General features: G+C 45.4%; 1 non-coding gene across 1 annotated transcript; it reads left to right on the forward strand.

Annotated features, from left to right (window-relative positions):
• Positions 1 to 1,406: 1,406 nt before the first annotated feature.
• On the forward strand, positions 1,407 to 1,524 carry LOC138361121 (5S ribosomal RNA). The gene has a single exon (XR_011226803.1). It is a non-coding gene; the product is annotated as a 5S ribosomal RNA (ribosomal RNA).
• Positions 1,525 to 7,500: the final 5,976 nt, after the last annotated feature.

Genomic DNA, 7,500 nt, shown 5'->3' on the forward strand with positions numbered 1-7,500 from the left:
GCCCATTGGTTCGTGTTTTATCTTGTGTAAATGTCAATCACCTTACCCAAAACTTTGGTACCATATCACCTCACCCATGTGTATATATAATATATATATATATATATATATATATATATATATATATATATATATAATATATATATATATATATATATATATATATATAATATACAGAGTAAATCTACCCCAAAAGTAATGATTTATTTGTCTACAAAACTAAACTCTTTTTGGAATCATATGAGGCCCCTCCACTGAGGGGGGAGGCCTGGATGTTTATTGTCATGTGTATTCATGCTGCTTGCATGTCATCGTTTATTTTGCCTTTGTTGTTTTCTTGACAGCTTTCTTTGCCTTGGGTGGTTTGGGAGATTTTGAAGCTCTCTTTATTTTGGGCTTTTTGTTCCCAACAACAAGCTGCTGCTGCTGCTTCTTTTTCAAGGCTGTAGGTGGTTTGTTGCTTGTGGCGGCTTTCTTGGGAGTTACCACGGCCTTCTTTGCTGCTGTAGATGGTTTCTTGGTTGTGGTGGCTTTCTTGGGAGTTAGAACGGCCCTCTTCTCTGCTACGGCCAGCTTGAATGATCCACTAGCTCCACTTCCCTTGGTCTGAACAAGAATGCCGTCAGCCACTGCTTTCTTGAGAAATCTTCGGATGTAAATGGCGATCTTGGCAGCCTCGACTTTGTTGTTGGCAACAACGTACTTCTTGATTGCTTGTAGAGACGAGCCCTTACGGTCTTTGAGTGCTGCGACCGCGGCTAGAACCATTTGACTAGTTTTCGGGTGAGCAACCTGGACGCGAGGTTTCCTGGTGGTGGCCACCACAGCAGCAGCCGCAGCCTTCTTGGTAGGCTTTGCTTCTACCATGATGATGATGAGATAACCAAGGTGATGAGAGACGCTCAGACAGTCACGGGGGAATGATGCTGCCGCCGCTTGAGCCGAACCTATTTATGTGCCGGCACGGTACAGAAGCTGCAACCTGGCAACTCGTCCACCAATCACAACGGTTGGTTTTACGGCTCCGAAACCTGGATCCCATATCTTCTCTAAAATAGAAGCATTTGTTCATGTTCTTTGTAAAAGTATCATAAAGCAGGACAGATGAGACAAATATCATAAAAACTGAAGAGCAGATGAGCACACACATGTATGTATTACAAAAGAAAATCCACAAATTCATTAGAAATTGGCAGGGCAGGCTGAGGAAGTAGGTAGATGTAAAATGTCTGTAAATGGCGAAAGAACATAACACCCAAGACTGAATAAACGATGTTAAATATCCATGCCAAGAGACAAAAATATGTTAGGATACAATTACCATTAAGACACCACAAGAAGGTCCGTATCCTGCCGTGATGACTAAAAAGAGTTGGTTATTAGCCACAATGTGTAGGCAGTCTCATGCCAACGGCCATACCACGTTGAGAACACCGCTTCTCGTCCGATCAGCGAAGTTAAGCAACGTTGGGTTTGGTTAGTACTTGATGGGTGACCGCCTGGGAACACCAAATGCTGTTGGCAATAATGTTTTTTGTTTTGTTTTGTTTTGTTTCGTTTGTTTTTGTTTGAATGGCTGGCTCCACGGGAAATTCACGGAGTTGTGTGGAATAAGGCCTGGTAAAATGAATTAATATGTATGTCATGTTTAAAACAAACTCGCTTAATATAGTGTGTGAGGCTTTATACAAAAACAAACAACCAAAACAAAACATGTTGTTTTATATATATATATATATATAATAGATATATATATATATATATATATATATATATATATATATCTATATATATATATATATATATATATATATAGCTTAATCCGGGTTTGAACTCGCAACTCCAAGAATACGCATCACTTATATACACTTTACCACTGGACCACAGCTGCAGGACACAAGCTTGATGCTGAGGTATCAATTTAATGACGTAAATGCCATTTCCACAATAAATGATAATTTAAAAGTATTTGTATGTACAAATCTTTTCTGTTTAAAAGGCTACAATATCAGTTACTGATATAATTTGTGTTAATGTTTCTATACCCACAGGAAGGCATGTTTTTGCTTATATGTAAGGGGTACGGAGAAGGAATCCACAGACCATCAGTCCCCTTTCCCCCCCCCCCCCCCCCTCCCACCTACTACCACCACCACACCACCACCACCACTACTCACACCACCACCACTACTCACCACCAATCACCCCCACCACCCATCACCACCAATCACCACAATCACCACCACCACACCTCACCGAAACCCCTAACACATCAACCCTCCCCCCAATCAACAGGTCGAATAATAACCCTCAAATGCCTGCCTGCATGCAGCCAGCCAATACTAACGGTCTTCTCAGAAAGAAAATCTCTTTGTATCGTATTACTTGATGAAATGTATGATTCTAATAATGAAATAATTTTGATGTCGGTTGTATGAGCATAATGACCAATATGCACATGATATGAATGAATTAAATAGTGTAGTTTTTAAGTAATTAGGTTGTAGACACATTAAGCGGATATGATATTTGACGCGTCCAGAACTGGTGATTTTTGGTTTAGTTTTAAATGCACCACCACCATTGCTTCCCCAGAGCTAATTAAGGACCGGTAAAAGGAGTCAATATGTATGTAATCTATAAAACCAAAGAATGAATAAAAACACACACACACACACACACCTAAATAATAGTATTAGGAAGATTGTATGGCAAAAAAAAAAAGTACTCCCATTGGGTCGTTTGAACTCGCGACTTCCAAAACACCAGCCACACACCTTACCACCAGCCACCATAGAGTTGGTATAATTGTGCAACTTTAGTTATAAAAGTAAAGTTCTTATTGTCTCAAATCTTATTGTCTGTTCTATGAAAAGGCATGATGTAAATTATGTATTTTTTTGAATGATTGAATTGTAGGCACATTAAGCGGATTCGATATTTGATATATCCAGAAAGGTGATTTCTGTTCAGTTTTAAAATGCATCACTGTTAACGCTAAAGGACTGGTAAAACGACTCGATGTTTGTCATTTTTAAAATAAACACTAAAACTAGGCCCTTAACATATATAATGTTTGAATATAAATTGAATGCATATAAATACAAAGTGGAGTGGCTGGCTGGCTGGCTGGCTGGCTGGCTGGCTGGCTGGCTGGCTGCCTGCCTGGCCTGGCTGGCCTGGCCTGCCTGCCTGCCTGCTGCCTGCCTGCCTGCCTGCCTGCCTGCTGCCTGCCTGCCTGCCTGCCTGCCTGCCTGCTGGCTGGCTGGCTGGCGGCCGCCGCCCGCCCGCCCGCCCGCCCGCCGCCCGCCCGCCCGCCCGCCTGCCCTGCCCGCCTGCTGCCTTGCCTGCCTGCCTTGCCTGTCCTGTCCTGTCCTGTTCTGTTATTGCCTTGCCTTGCCTTGCCTTGCCTGCCTTGCCTTGCCCTGCCCTGCCCTGCCTTGGCTTGCAGCTGGCTGGCTGGCCGTAAATCAACTTCTAACAAACACCATACCACACCACACCATCACTCATCACCCATCACCCACCACCGGCCCCAGTCTACCAGCCTCTCTTATATACCCGAGCAGGCCCTTTAAATTATTTGAATTGTTGCACTTCGGCCAATGGCAGGCACGATCGCTGCTGCTCAAACATATTCTGGTTCACAAGTATTAATATATATATATATATATATATATATATATATATATATATATATATATATATATATATATATATATATATATATAATATATATATTCATGAAAACACATTAAAACCTTGATCATTTATTCATTCATTACGTCTAGTGAAGAATGCTTTTGTTCATTTGTATGATTAAAAATTAATAGGAATATGAATTCCTCGCTTAAAGTAAAATATAAAATATATATTGGATTTATATGATTGGTTAATATTCCAAGTGATGCTGAATATCCCCTATAATTTTGTTTTGTTGTTTGTTTGTTATGTACACATTCCAAATGAAATCAATATAAATGTTATTATTAATGTTTGAAAGTTGATTGTCTACTTGAATCTCTCTATTAAAGTGTGTGTGGCTCCGGATGGAGCCTGGTTATGGTATTTGTCGTGGTGGGTGGCAGAAGTGCTTACTTCTTCTCTGTCTTCTTTGGCAAAAGAACTGCCTGAATGTTTGGAAGAACACCTCCCTGTGCAATGGTTACGCCAGACAGAAGTTTGTTGAGTTCTTCGTCGTTGCGGATGGCCAACTGCAAGTGACGTGGGATGATACGGGTCTTCTTGTTGTCACGTGCGGCGTTACGGCGAGCTCCAGAACTTCGGCAGCGAGGTATTCCATGACGGCTGCCAGGTAGACAGGAGCGCCAGCACCGACGCGTTCGGCGCGTAGTTGCCCTTACGCAGCAGACGGTGAATTCTGCCCACGGGAACTGAAGTCCGGCCCTGCTGGAGCGAGACTTTGACTTGCCCTTCACTTTGCCTCCCTTGCCGCGTCCTGACATTGCTGCTGCTGTTGTGGGTTTGTGGTGTTTTTATGCCGCCCCGCAGATCGAGCTTCGTGTTATATACCCCGCTCAGGATCAAGGGAGCCCGCCACTGACCAATCAGCGCGCTCCGCCACGCGACCCGCTCTGAGCTGAGTCGCGAGCGGGATATAAAAGGAAAGCTCGCCTCGCGCAAAAGTTCATTATTGTATCGCAACGCCAGCCAGCACGAGCATCATCATGCCACCCAAGGCATCTGGAAAGGCTGCCAAGAAGGCCGGAAAGGCCCAGAAGGCCCATTGCCAAGGCGATAAGAAAAAGAAGCGCAGGAGGAAGGAGAGCTACAGCATCTACATCTACAAAGTGCTGAAGCAGGTCCACCCCGACCACTGGTATCTCTTCCAAAGCCATGTCGATCATGAACTCGTTCGTGAACGACATCTTCGAGCGCATCGCCGCCGAGGCTTCTCGCCTGGCCCACTACAACAAGCGTTCCACCATTACAGTCGGAGATCCCGACGGCTGTAAGGCTCCTGTTGCCCGGAGAACTGGCCAAGCACGCCGTCTCTGAGGGCCCTAAGGCCGTCACCAAGTACACCTCCTCCAAGTAAACGGCTCTACTTACTGCCCTGTGGTGGTGGCTTGGCCTCAAACCAACAAACTCGGCTCCATTGGAGCCACACTTTAATTTTCTAAAGAGATTGTGAGTGTTAGACACCAATACTATTATAACAAAAACCTCTGTCACTGAAAGCAAATAGCTATAAAATGAGAATATTTATGAAACTGTCTGTGTGTGTTTCTCTCTCTCAGTGTCTGTCTGTCTGTCTGTCTGTCTGTCTGTCTGTCTGTCTGTCTGCCTGCCTGCCTGTCCTGTCTGTCTGTCTGTCTGTCTTGTCTGTCTGTCTGTCTGTCTGTTGTCTGTTTGTCTGTCTGTCTTGTCTCTCTCTCTCTCTCTCTCTCTCTCTCTCTCTCTCTCTCTCTCTCTCTCTCTCTCTCTCTCTCTCTCTCTCTCTCAACACATATAAGCACTCGGTATCTTTTTTCTAGAGATTAGAGATTCATTGTTATGTTCCACATTAGGATACTATGCAGGCCACCCTCTTAGGTTTGAAAATGTCAAGAAAACGGTTAATTTAAAATGTCATCTCCTAACTTAACAGATTAAGCCAGAGGACCGAAACAGAATAAAACAGGACTGGACAGTATATGTCACTTATACAAGCTGCTTTTATTTCTAGTACAGTATGACAATTTTTATTTTGGGGGGGGGGGGGGGTGATCCTGACAGTGCATAAGAGTGAAAAGCGACGGCGTTTTGTTTGTAAGAGAACAGGTTGTACTACAAATGACTTGATTTATTGATATCACATGTATGTATGACACCTAAATTATGCTAGGAATGTCTGAAATCTCCTTAGAAGGATATTTTGGCCCTGAGAAGGGCCGAGTTTGGTGTATACTAGGGTGGTCGATTTAGCTTATGCACGCTCTCACGGATACGGCGAGCAAGCTGAATGTCCTTTGCATGATGGTGACACGCTTGGCGTGGATGGCACAGAGGTTAGTGTCCTCGAAGAGACCGACCAGGTAAGCCTCGGATGCCTCCTGTAAAGCCATGACGGCAGACGACTGGAAGCGAAGATCGGTCTTGAAGTCCTGGGCAATCTCGCGCACCAGACGCTGGAAGGGAAGTTTCCTGATGAGCAACTCGGTGCTCTTCTGGTAACGACGGATCTCACGCAGGGCGACCGTTCCGGGCCTGTAACGGTGAGGCTTCTTCACACCCCCTGTGGCAGGAGCAGACTTGCGTGCTGCCTTGGTGGCCAGCTGCTTACGAGGAGCCTTGCCTCCCGTGGACTTGCGAGCAGTCTGCTTGGTGCGAGCCATGGTGAACAACTGTGGTTTGTGATGGCCGGCGCCGAAAAATTTTTGCTTATATACGCCGTCTCGAGGCGCTTGCTCGAGCGCCATTGGCTGCTCGACTCGCCTACGTCACCCCGTTGCCCCTCCCCTCCTTCCTCTGGCTGCAGCCAACAGGCGGGCTCACCTCAATCACTATTATCGCTGATTTTGCTCTATTTTTTGGATTTGTGCAAAAGTCATTTCACAAGGACGGTGAAACAGACGAGTAGGCAACTGCAGTTTTGAAAGCGTTGTGAGAAAGCCGTGTCTACTCGACCACAAGCGTAAAGTAAGGGGCAGGCAGGAGTTGCAATGCTACTAGTACGTCCGCTTGATGGGATATAGTCGGCGAAATCGTGCGGGCATTCGTCAATTCGATTCACACAACTTCAACACCATGACTGGACGCGGCAAGGGAGGCAAGGGACTCGGAAAGGGTGGCGCCAAGCGTCATCGTAAGGTGCTACGTGACAACATCCAGGGCATCACCAAGCCCGCTATTCGTCGCTTAGCTCGTCGTGGCGGCGTGAAGCGTATTTCGGGTCTCATCTACGAAGAGACCCGTGGCGTCCTGAAGGTGTTCCTCGAGAACGTCATCCGTGATGCTGTAACCTACACGGAACACGCCAAGAGGAAGACCGTCACTGCTATGGACGTGGTGTACGCTCTGAAGCGCCAGGGTCGTACCCTCTACGGATTCGGCGGATAAGAGCTTGGCTAATCCATCGATTCCACCCACCACCACCTCAAAACGGGACCTAATTAGGTCCCTATACTTTTTTACTGAAGGGCTTAATAGACGATAACATAAATTGTTTTGATATCAGCTAGCACATTGGGTCTTATGAAATCTATTTTTTATCCTCGCATGCTTTAAAGGGACTCTGATTGGGGAGGGAGGGGGGGGGGGGGGAAGGTTTGTTACGTTATATACTAGCAGAGCAGGATCATTGGTGGGGGTGAGGGGGAGAGAGAGAGAGAGATGAGAGAGAGAGATCTTTCCGCAACTCTTCCTTTTTACATGAGTGAGCTACCCGTTTTATTCATTTTATCCTTCTCAGAGCTGTTTTGATAGTATCCAAATGATGGTAAATGAAAAGGGAGGACACGAATATCTACCCAGGAATTCAGGACTGGCAATCGATAT

This window comes from Procambarus clarkii, unplaced genomic scaffold, assembly GCF_040958095.1.
Source record: "Procambarus clarkii isolate CNS0578487 unplaced genomic scaffold, FALCON_Pclarkii_2.0 HiC_scaffold_184, whole genome shotgun sequence".
Classification (NCBI taxonomy): domain Eukaryota; kingdom Metazoa; phylum Arthropoda; class Malacostraca; order Decapoda; family Cambaridae; genus Procambarus; species Procambarus clarkii.